This window comes from Epargyreus clarus, unplaced genomic scaffold (assembly GCF_041222505.1).
Source record: "Epargyreus clarus isolate Ecla_fem2 unplaced genomic scaffold, WU_Ecla_fem_2.2 ptg000024l, whole genome shotgun sequence".
In the NCBI taxonomy this organism is placed as follows: Eukaryota; Metazoa; Arthropoda; class Insecta; order Lepidoptera; family Hesperiidae; genus Epargyreus; species Epargyreus clarus.
This window is the reverse complement of record NW_027332231.1, coordinates 11,416,197-11,427,924: the sequence shown is the minus strand read 5'-3', so window position 1 is coordinate 11,427,924 and position 11,728 is coordinate 11,416,197. Positions and strand designations below refer to the sequence as shown.

The window sequence follows — 11,728 nt, the reverse complement described above, 5'->3', positions numbered from 1 at the left end:
ATCGTTACCTGTGTTGAGGTGATCAAACACATTGTAAAGAATTTTCTCATTACATTTATCTTACATATCTACACAACTCACAAAATAAACGTGGGAGCATAAAAAACAATGAGGTTACCAACGCAGGAAATTAAGATGCATCCGGTGTGAACCGTGGCAAAACGTCTTGTGGAGGTCGCTACTGTCGGTTTGGTACAAGAATTTGGAAATGTAGGTAGTACAGTTATTTACTTACTTAATTTAAATTATGCTTTACTTATTGCCCTACTTATTTCAATGTTATATATACAAGACTAATAAGAAAAATCGATGATTGTGTCTGTCTAGGCTTTTTGTTCGAAAAAAAGTTCCTCGCAAAAAAGTTAAAACCCACGAAATCACCAAAATATTTACATTTTTCAATGCAAGGTAAAAAAACTGGTATCATATATAAACGAACTCGCAGTACTGATTTATATGAGAATATTACCTACGTTTGAAGAGTATGAACGGGTGTGTATGTAACTATTGTTGAACGTATTGGCATACGAAAAGATGTAAAATAATTTCAGTGACAAAACCGTTGAACTATTATATATTAACTAGCTGACCCGGCAAACGTTGTGTTGCCATATAAATAAAAAAATGTTAAGTGAACAACCCTTATCACTTAGGGGTGTGAACAATAGATAGTAGCCGATTCTCAGACCTACAGAATATGCATATAAAATTTGGCGAAAATCGGTAAAGCCGTTTCGGAGGAGTACGGTAACTAACATTGTGACACGAGAGTTTTATTTAATAGATTAAGAGACATAAAGTTACACTTTTATACTATTTCATTGAGTGGCTTTAAGATAAAATACTTTTAGATTAAGATTTAACGATATGTATTTTTTTAATTCGCACGAGTATTTTTGAATTCGCATGAGTGGTTCTGTTTAAGGCGATTATCACTATCGTAAGCTTTTTATTTGTGCAATATAATACTTTAATGGGACCCGTTCTACAAAATTATATACAAGTAATAAATGCTAAAGTAGTATCTAGACATAGGTATAGATACACAAATAAATAAAAGTAACATTTCTTTTTGGGATTTCGTAACTTGTAGGTACCTATGACTGGTTTTATTATTGCAACTTGTATGCTCTAAAACGTAAACTTCTAAAAATATCTGTCTACTACTATTATTATTGATATCAACTCCACGCAAGGTTAGAGAATATTTTACAGAAAAAAAGAAAAATATAGCATATCGAAAAAATAAATTATTAAAAAAAATCCTACGAGATAATTTAAAATATTTTTAATTTACTCAAAATTTACTTTGTAAGTACCATTGTTACCATTTATATCTAAAATTATGTTTTGTATATTATTGTCTATTTCGTTTGCTATTGTTTCATTAATTACATACTTACTAAAAATGAAATCACAAATAGATGCAACAAACAATTAAATGGTAATTGAAACGCATTAAAATCCGGCGGAACAATGGCGCGGATTGGTTCCGTTTGAAATACTTGCACGCGGAACCTTAATCAAATCGGAGACGGTGTCAACAAAACACCATCGCAACAATAGCATCGGATGTACGCTGTTATGAAAATGGGATTAATGGTAATCACGATTACCTAACCGTAGTAACATCAGGGTGGGGTTACGGGAACCACTTTCAGTTTCTACAGCTAGCTGGCTTCGCGAACACGCCTTACGTAACTCGGCCCGCCAGTTTGACAGCCCGCCGCATGCATGACACACTTTTTAAAATTCATTCTTTTATCTAAATTCTTTTAAAGCCGGTTGCATCACAACAAAATATCTCGACATTTTTCGCGTTCACTGGTTTTATTTGACGCCGCTTAGTTTGGATTTAAAAAATAATAGTTGCATTACTACTTTTCTTTTACGTTTTGGCGGTATTTTGTTTTTATACTTTTTTATTGATAATTCGAATTTGTCGCGAATATTGGTGCCAGTTTTTCGAGTGTTTTGTTTTTAATTTTTGATAAAAATGATGTGTAGAACGCAGTGCGTTTTTGTTGTGAACAACTGTGATGTGTGTGTTTTGTGAAGTAATAAATTTCGAGGCACCATCTGTCGAAAAGTAAGTAATCACACAATTTTACTTAATATATTTTTTATAAGTATTCTGCGGCTTCATGAAAGTTACCGGCATTCAATTTTATGAGGTTTGCCACTAGGTCTGTGGTTTTGGGTTTTATGGTAATTTATTTCAATAAAAAATTTAATAAAAATTATTTCATAAGATACGAGTACTTTGTGTCGACTATTTTTAGCATTATATTTAAATTTTAAGAGTACCCGCATTTAAAGATATGTTTGGCAAAATGCTTTTAAAATATTACGTAAAATAACGTGTATTGACGTAATTTTAGGTATTCTTTTAATTTATTTATTCATTTAAAATAAAGAACTATTTGACAATGATCACATATTTATTCACATTTAAAATATATTGACAATTTCGGGTAGTAGTCGGGTGGTCGGGTATACCTGCTTTTGATGTTACTAGGATCTGTTACTAATTTGTCCTATTTCTGTGATATTCTTATATCGTCAATATTCCTTATATCGCCAATATTCACCGATTCTATTCTACTTTATTTCAAGCCCAATAATGTACCCCCGTGCCTTTTTACACGCGGCTTATAATTAATTTATTTTATTTGTTGTATTGTCTACTAACACTACAATTAAAAGAGAAAAGTCTGTTCAGTAAGTATTGCTTGCAAATGTTTGGTATAATTTTAAGATATAACTAAAATAGTGAGTATCGTATATTATCCTTATAATAATTTATTCAATATTTTTATGTAACTTTGTCGTCAAGTTTCGACACTATGTAACAAACTTGATCACACACATTCGATAAAGTTTATTAAAGCACACATTTTATCCACGTCTAGGTAGGTACATATGTTATTTTTAAAAACTGCCTCTATCTTATCAAACTATATTAAAGTCCCAAAAGTTACCTCCAAAAACAGTTATATAAAAAGTAGGCAAGCAATATGCAGGTTTAGTAATTAATAAATTATCACAGCCAATGACCTTCGGTGCCACGTCAGTTTCGCAAGCGGCTAAGCAGTTGCCATATAGGTGTAATGACGGATAAACCGGGCAATTGTCTAATCCTCGACTAACACGCCAAGGAGATTTTTATAAATTACCTAAGATATGATATGTTGAAGGTAGAAGCCTCTTCGTTAAAGGTGGTAGAGTCCTCTATGGTTAGACTCTGCCGCAACTTTTTCTGCCTACTAAAAGCAGTCTTAAGCAAGAGCCATACTCACCCGACACGTTCCTAACTAGTCCTCAGGGGTAGCAACGCATCTGTTTTTAACCTCAGGTAGGAATATAATCCTGTCTCTTAACCCTCATATGTTAAAATCGGTTAAGGCGCTTAGGATGTAGGGCGTGCCAAAATTAGGCATATACAAAAATAAGCAGCAGTGATAGCCTAGTGGTTAAGAAACTCGACCTCTCGGTCGAGAGGTCCGAGGTTCAAGTTCCAGGCGCGCACCTCTAATTATTGAAAGTTATTTGCGTATTGCAATTAATTATCACTTGCTTAAACGGTGAAGGAAAACATCGTGAGGAAACCTGCATACCTGAGAGATTTATAGAAAAAAATCTCAACGATATGTGAAGTCTACCAATACGCACTTGGCCAGCGCGGTGGTCCTAATCCTTCTCATTCTGAGTGGCGCTAATCCTTCTCATTCTGAGAGGAGACCCGAGTCCAGCAATGGGTCAGTAATGGTTTGATGATGACAAAAGTAAGATACATATGTCTCGTAAGTAAGATACATACTCACGAGACATGACACTCCGAAGTCGGGTAAAAATTGCTTAATTCAATGGTGGCCATGCCAGTAGCATAATGAACCTCGAATTCATTCCGAAGTTCGAATTCTTTTCGGGATGTTTGTGTTATCTGTATGTTTAATCGATAACCTTTATTATTAATTATTGTAAACTTGAAACGGTCGCTATGAAACTATGGGGTTCGTGACTTATAGAAATAACGGACATAGAATAGAAAAAGCAACAAAATTACGAAATTTTGAATGTAAAAGTGTCAAAGGTAATAAAAATCTCTTGCATCTTGGACAGAGTTTTTCAAAATTAGCTCCGTGTATATCTTTTAGTTTAAAATGAATAGCGAACCAATATATGAATCAATTACCGATCGATAAACAAAGCAAAATATCCACCTTTACGTAAATTTTTGCCACATGTGCCTTAACTAGTAACTGGCGAACCCCAAGGGGTACGCGTACCTACTCCACTTTGAGAAACCCTACATTTGGATATTTAAAACTAGATAAGCAAATTATAAATATAATATGAGTGTCAACAGTATAAAGATAATAATTGTTTTTCCAAATATGTACTGTAATGTAATCGTTATAGTAATGGTAGCAAAATAGTCTTTTTTAATAGCAACTTTACGAGCGATTTATTAAATAACCCTTCCTTGGCAGTCGGGTAAAAAATGGCCATTCTGAATTTATTTTTGTGCAAAATTAATTCGGACCGCTTATCAACAAAAAAGGCTTGATAAAATCACATGACCCAAGTCACATGATTCGTTCATATAGATAAAAGGTTCTATTACTTATATACTGAAGCTTTTATAAGACCATTGGCAGACGAAACTTAATATATTTGCATAAGGAAAACCATTGATGTTAATATGGAAGACATAACGAATGTTATTCTAGCTTTTACTGATTTTGTTTAAGATAACCAATACTAAAAAAACAAACCTATTGTCTTTGGTTGTAAAAAAGGGCAATAAGCTAAAGATAATGTGTACTGTTTTAAAGTTCTGGTTTGAAGGGAGTAAGTTTATAGGATCCAGGATTTTGGTTTTGGGGGTGCTTGACCTGGCTGAAGGCTTTAAAAGAATTTCATGGTGAAAAATAAAGGTCTATTAGAAGAAATATTAGCATGCAATATTCAGAATAAATTAAAAGACGGTGAAAAAAAGATTCACCTTCGATATTCACCTATTTAAATTTTGCCGTCCCATTAAAGATTACGGATGGATTCAAGTACCTGATTTTAAATAATGGAGGGTTTAGGTTCGCTTATTTCTAGAATTTTGCGCCATTTAAAAGAGACAGATAGATTAAGTACACTGCAAGCATGTAAAATCCTGCAATTTCATACAGAAATAAAAACGATTAAGTAAGATTATTGGTAGGCATAACAGCCATGTTGTCAATGTCACTGTTTCCATAAACAACCAAGCCAATCGTTTTAATTTAACGCCATTTAACCATAGACAAATCCTTATCTTTATCTTGAAAGCCCTTAATCCACATTAGCTGCAAATGTTACTCATTCGAGTATTTACGAGCCAAAGCCTAAGACATTTAGACAAATCGTGATCACATGTAACTGATCGGAACGACAGATGGAGTCAGATCAGTATCTCTGCTATCGATCATGTCGTCGCCTTAAACTTTGAGCTCGCTATTGATAAGGTCAAAGAGCAAGCTTCGAAAATAGGCACATTTTATAAGATAAAGCAGAAACTGATTTTTTAGAAATTGCGGTACCAAACTGGCTGCCTAAATTGCTGCCATGCACATTAGATATTGTTAAGTAATATTAAAATAGGGTTAAAAATGCATAGTTATAGGATCGACCGCAGCTTTACATGAGGCTAACTAAGTCTAACATTACTAAGTCTGTTAGAATTTAGAAGTAATTCTTCAGGTAATGATTTTATGACACAATTATGCAGTGTCATTTTTTAGTAAATATATTTTCACCCCTGGGTACAAATTTTCCAATCACCGATAGGTTGTAGACCATAGTTTATTCTACAGACTAAGTGCGGATTTTTTGACTTCTCATGTGAACTTTCAAGGACGTATATTTCCTCAGCAATTTGTACTTCACCGTAAATGAAAGTTATCATTAATTTAGAACTTTGTCATATCTTCGAAAGAAATTTACCTATTAAGTAACTCTAATGTAAGACTTTCAGAACATTAGTGTGAAAGGCATACTTTCCATCAACAAAAACGCATTGGTACCCTAAGTTACCAGATGTAAAAATGTATCAAATTCACTAGATCGTTGAATTTATAAACTGTGTCAGAAACCAAATATCAACAGAGATCCTAGTTACCACACAGATCGTGTTCCAGGCATCGTAACATAATATTATAACAATCTGATCACATATTGGTAACAAGTTCATGTTATGGTTTAGTGATCGGTGGCTTGTTTTATTTCGTATGCTTTGACACCAGAACTATGTTTTAGTAATAGTGAGTCGAGCTTAACTTGTTTTTAAAGAGAAAGTATATACAAAAGTCTTGCTTTTTGCGTTTAGACTTGAGGATTTCCTAATTGTATATTAGTTGAGTTTTATAATTTTGATAGTAGTTTTGTATTCGACCTTCATTGAAATAAAACACCCATGGACATCTTTAAACACTCGGCTAGGATTATCTATCTAGATTTGTACATCAACCCATTATTGTTCCAGCTGAGCATGGATCTCTTCTCAGAGTGATTGAGGTTTGCCAATTTAGATCGCAATTGCAGATTGTCATTCATAACCAAATGCAATTTGATAGACTTTACCACACCTTTGAGTTTTTACGGAATTCTTAGTTGTGTAGGTTTCTTCAGTATTTTTTCTATCGCCATTATAGAAATTTAAAATAATTTCTTATACACACATTACTTTAAAATTTGTGTGTGCATGAATTCGAATCTCGAATCAGCCGATCCAGAGGTCGAGTTTCAACCACTAGGCTACCACTACCTAAGACTAAAATAAGGATTTACGAGACTAATTTCATTTCTAGTTAAGTGATACAATTATTCTTTGCTACAGAACTAAGTGCGGTATCGCACGTAAAAGCAGCAAGGTCGGCGCACATTTCACAATTTGTTTATACATTTCACTTATTTATTTTAATCTTCCATTACACCCAAGTACTTGATCTAGTTTCTTATCTAGAGTTTTTATGAGTCATCGCATCTTATTTGGATTAAAACGAGTTTTTGTTGTGAATATGGCGAATGATTCTCTGTTGGGCAACCGATGGAAATCTACAAACATGCTTAATGGAGTTTTTTATGGAGTTGTGTTGTCTTTGCTCTTTTTTGTTATAAAATTGAAGTAGCTAATGAGCCATCTGAAAGTAGGTCACTGCAGCCAATGGACTTTTGTCCAACTCCATATGGACCGGGGCTTTCTATACGAATTCGATCACAGATGACTTCTGACGACTAAAATGGTTGCGTTATATGTACCTACGTGTCCAAATCCACACCCTTGCTCCGATGCAAGATACTGTTTTCGTTCCGACGCAAGATACTGCTTCCATAGATTAGTAAAGATTACTCACTCCTAACAAGAAAATGTACCCAGTTTTGAGAATTGAAATAATTGCGTAAAAAAGTTTTGCCACGTCTCCGTGCTAAAATGTCCCTAAAATATTTGAAATAATTATTTATTTAATATGTAAATTACGCAGTATTAGTTATTTATTCGTAAATTTTCTCTAAAAATGTTTTTATTTGTCAAGAATTAAAAAAAAAGAACTTATTAATAAGCCGTTTGTGGCTTCATTCAATTTCAAGGCGGCGAAGTATCTTTACTAATCTATGACTGCTTCACCTTAAGAAATAAAACATCAACTGAATATAATAGGTTTTGCTCCATTTTCGAAGTTGGTAAAAAATTGGTGTAGCGGTATTACGTTCGAACCATATTTACCTACTTTCGCTGTATTTTTAACCGACTTCAAAAAGAAGGAGGTTCTATGTTAGACTGTGTGTGTGTGTGTGTGTTTTACATTGACAAATTATGTTAGGTCAGTAAGTCAGCGTTTAGGCTTGATTCCCTACTCCCTACTTAGTACCTACTTACTGTCTTATTCTAACGTTCGCTACACTGCTGGAGGACTCAATTAATATTAATATGTACATAAATTAATTATTTATTACCATTAAACATTATTCCAGTACTATTAAAAAAAATATTAACGCCATCTAGACCATAACAGCGTAAACACACACTTAAAAGCAAGACATAGCATAGTTGAGCATGTGAAGCGGAATTTATCCTAAACGGAACACTCAATATTTGCAAATCGCCTAGACATAACCACATACATGAGGTGCTTCGTTGTGTAACCACCCCATTTGCGTAAAGAGGTCTACCTAGCCGACCCAGTCGTGTCAAGTTATCCTAAGGCTGTGTACACGCTGGCTACTTACTACGACGATTTTGCGACTAAGTTTAATAGATGGTGTGCAACTTATATATTTGAAAAGTTAATCAATGCGTACTCTATTTTATTTGTTCTCTGTAACATTAGTATAAGAGATTGTTTTTTAACCATTGTCAATTTATACATATGATTTTATAATGCTGTAGAATATACTGTTGTGAGAGAATTATAAAACGCTGGAAATGGATTAAAAATAATCGCTATAAAATGTTTGTAGTTACATACTCGTAGGTACATACTGTGCTCTCGCATAGTGCAGCGATCATCATACCTATCTGATATTCAGAGGGTTTCGGGTTCGATTCTCGGCTTGAATTTATATTACTTGTTTTGGTCTGTGTCTGTTCTATCTGTCAATTCGTGTATATATATGTGCATATTGTGCATGGCATCCACGACTCTGGGAAAGTCAAATGTAGAAATTGTAGGTATTAACTTTTTTTTTTTAAATTACAAGTAATAGATGATTTCATCTAAATACTCATAATAGCATATCATAGTCATGACGTAAAATCGCTAAAAAAAGTCGTCAATGTAAAAACAGCTTTACTTCAGTTATTGATTTAGCAAGATTTAGCGCGGACAAGATTCGGTTCGTTGGTGTAACGAGGGTTTGATTTGAGCTCAAGACTACTTACATGAATAAACATACTGACTTTTATGTTATGTTATTTGTGTGAATTGTCACACAAATAACATAACATAAATTAAAATGTTATTTGTGTGAATGTTATGTTATTTGTGTGAATTGTCACACAAATAACATAACATAAAAGTCATCAAACACGACAGTATTTGTGAATGCTATAATTGTATAGCATTCACAAATACTGTCGTGTTTGATGTCCGTCGAGGATTTATGTCTTCAATAATTTTGGACGTTTTTATAATCTACAAAGTTAATTGACGACTTGCATGGCGAAACGATCACCATACCGTTCAGACGCGCGAAGGGTTCCGGGTTCGATTCTCGGCCAGACTTTTTGTGTATTCGTATTTGTATGTGTTCATGGCACCCACAGGGAATCCTTTTTAGGGGTAGTGTAGAAAGCGTCTTTAATTAAGTATACGGCAGAAATACACCGGACATGAAATTTCATCTCCGGCTTATTACCAAGTGGTATTAAGTTATTCTGCAATTAAAAATTGAGTTTTGTATTTTTGTAGCAATAGCACATTGTACTGGTAAATTGACATATTATGAACTTAGAATATTTAAGATATCTTACAATGGCAAATATATAATTACATTCTCGTGTTATCCATGTACGTACTAGCAGTATTTTTATGTATAACAGATATTTTATGAGATACAGAGGATCTGAAATAAGTCAAGTGAATGGTAAATGGGCCACGATGCCAGATGGCCTATATACCTCAACAGGTGTTCTTACAGTGAAAGTAAACTGGTTAAGCGACTACAATATAGACCAGCTTTTTATTTACTAAATACATAAAGGACAATAAGAAGATAAGTATATTTCGAACAGATAAGGCCTTTAAAATATACAATATCAATCGATCAATCAACTACTTATAGTAACTGCAAACTATTAAAACAATTTTGATTGAACATTTACGGTAAGGTGAGAACGTTATGAAAAGAGGTAAGTATTTTTATCGAGGGTTTAAGCGAAATTAGTAATGGATCGATAACAACAGAGCATGTGATCGATCGGTTGGTGTCACTTAGAAAATACTTTTCTACCTATAGCCCTAGATTAGTAAAGATACTTCGCCGCCTTGAAATTGAATGAAGCCACAAACGGCTTATTTTAGTAAGTTCTTTTTTTTAATTCTTGACAAATAAAAACATTTTTAGAGAAAATTTACGAATAAATAACTAATACTGCGTAATTTACGTAATAACTACATTATTATTTCAAATATTTTAGGGACATTTTAGCACTTAGACGTGGCAAAACTTTTTTACGCAACTATTTCAATTCTCAAAACTGGGTACATTTTCTTGTTAGGAGTGAGTAATCTTTACTAATCTATGCCTATAGCAAAAAATCATTTAAGAATTTAAGCAACGATTTAACCGATGCAAAAACAATTAGAGTTTAAAAACCTCATTAAGCGTTTTTAAGACAATTTGCGAAATAATTAAGTATGCCACAATAAAAACAAATAATTTACTTAAATACTTATTATGAAAATCGTCATAGTTTAGTAAGTCGGCATAAATTTAATGTTATATTTATCATCACGGTATGAAAATAGGACATCACATCAAAATCAAATCTTAATTTCAATCTATCTTAAACTCATCAGTGTCACAGTTATAAAATCGTCACCAGCTGAAAAAGCACTTATTGAGTTCCCATACGTGACGTCACTAGCCAGAACTGCACACTAAGTTCCCATACTTCCCATAGCTTGCCACTCCCATAAACACCGTGCGAATTTTATGGGCTTTGGGATCAAGCAAGGCGGTCAGTCGGTTTCAATGTCGGTTGTATAATATGCGGTAATCGAAAGAAAAGTGTGCTTGCGTCATGGAGCGCTGTATGCGAGATGGCACACATCATACACATGTCATCATGATAACAAATAATTTTACACGATTGGTATTAGTGGGGTTATGATGAAGATTATTTTAGAATATAGTATCATCATCATCATCATCAACCCATTACTGTGTACCACTGCTGGGCACGGGTCTCCTCTCAGAATGAGAAGGATTAGGCCATAGTCCACCGCGCTGGCCAAGTGCGTATTGGTGGACTTTACATACCTTTTGAGATTTTTTTTTATATATCTCTCAGGTATGCAGGTTTCCTCACGATGATTTCCTTCACCGTTTAAGCAAGCGATAATTAATTTCTAATACGCACATAAATTTGAAAATCAGAGGTGCGTGCCTGGGATTTGAACCTTGGACCCCTCGATCGAGAGGCTGCGTTTCTTAACCACTAGGCTATCACTGTTTTTTTTTTAATAATAGATATAGTAGCATAACTATAACTAATAAGGTAGACGGACTACTTGATGGAAAACAACTACTGTCGCCTATAAACATCAGCTATAAACATAAAACATATAAGCCTATAAACAACATCTATGTATCTATATATCTTTGAAGGTGGTAGAACCCTTTGTGGTTTGTGGCTCCGGCGGCACCACCGCCACACCTATTTCTACCTAATAACAGCAGTGTTAGGCGCTGCTGTGTTCCGGTTTGAAGGGTGTGGTAAGGGAGACAGACTTTTCCGAGGCGTTCCAGCTTAGTCCTCAGGGGTAGTGGCGCATCTGTGGCCGACCTCAGGTAGGAATATCTAATCCTATCTGTAATCAACAGATGTCCATGGGCGGCAGTAGCCACTTACCATCTGGTGGACTGCATGCTCGTCTGCTACTCTTATATTATAAAAAAAAACACCACAGACCAAATACGAGACATATCCGGTTCCTAAGAAGAGCTCTTGACCCATCTTGAAGAGCTTCAG

At 34.3% G+C, this 11,728-nt stretch overlaps 1 protein-coding gene across 1 annotated transcript in view; it reads left to right on the top strand.

The window, feature by feature from the left end:
* Positions 1 to 1,649: 1,649 nt before the first annotated feature.
* Positions 1,650 to 11,728, top strand: part of LOC140752071 (uncharacterized) — a 102,478-nt gene continuing 92,399 nt past the window's right edge. Inside the window, exon 1 of the mRNA XM_073086223.1 lies at positions 1,650 to 2,089. The gene's annotated coding sequence lies outside the window, so the exon portion shown is untranslated. The remainder of the gene's footprint in view (positions 2,090 to 11,728) is intronic.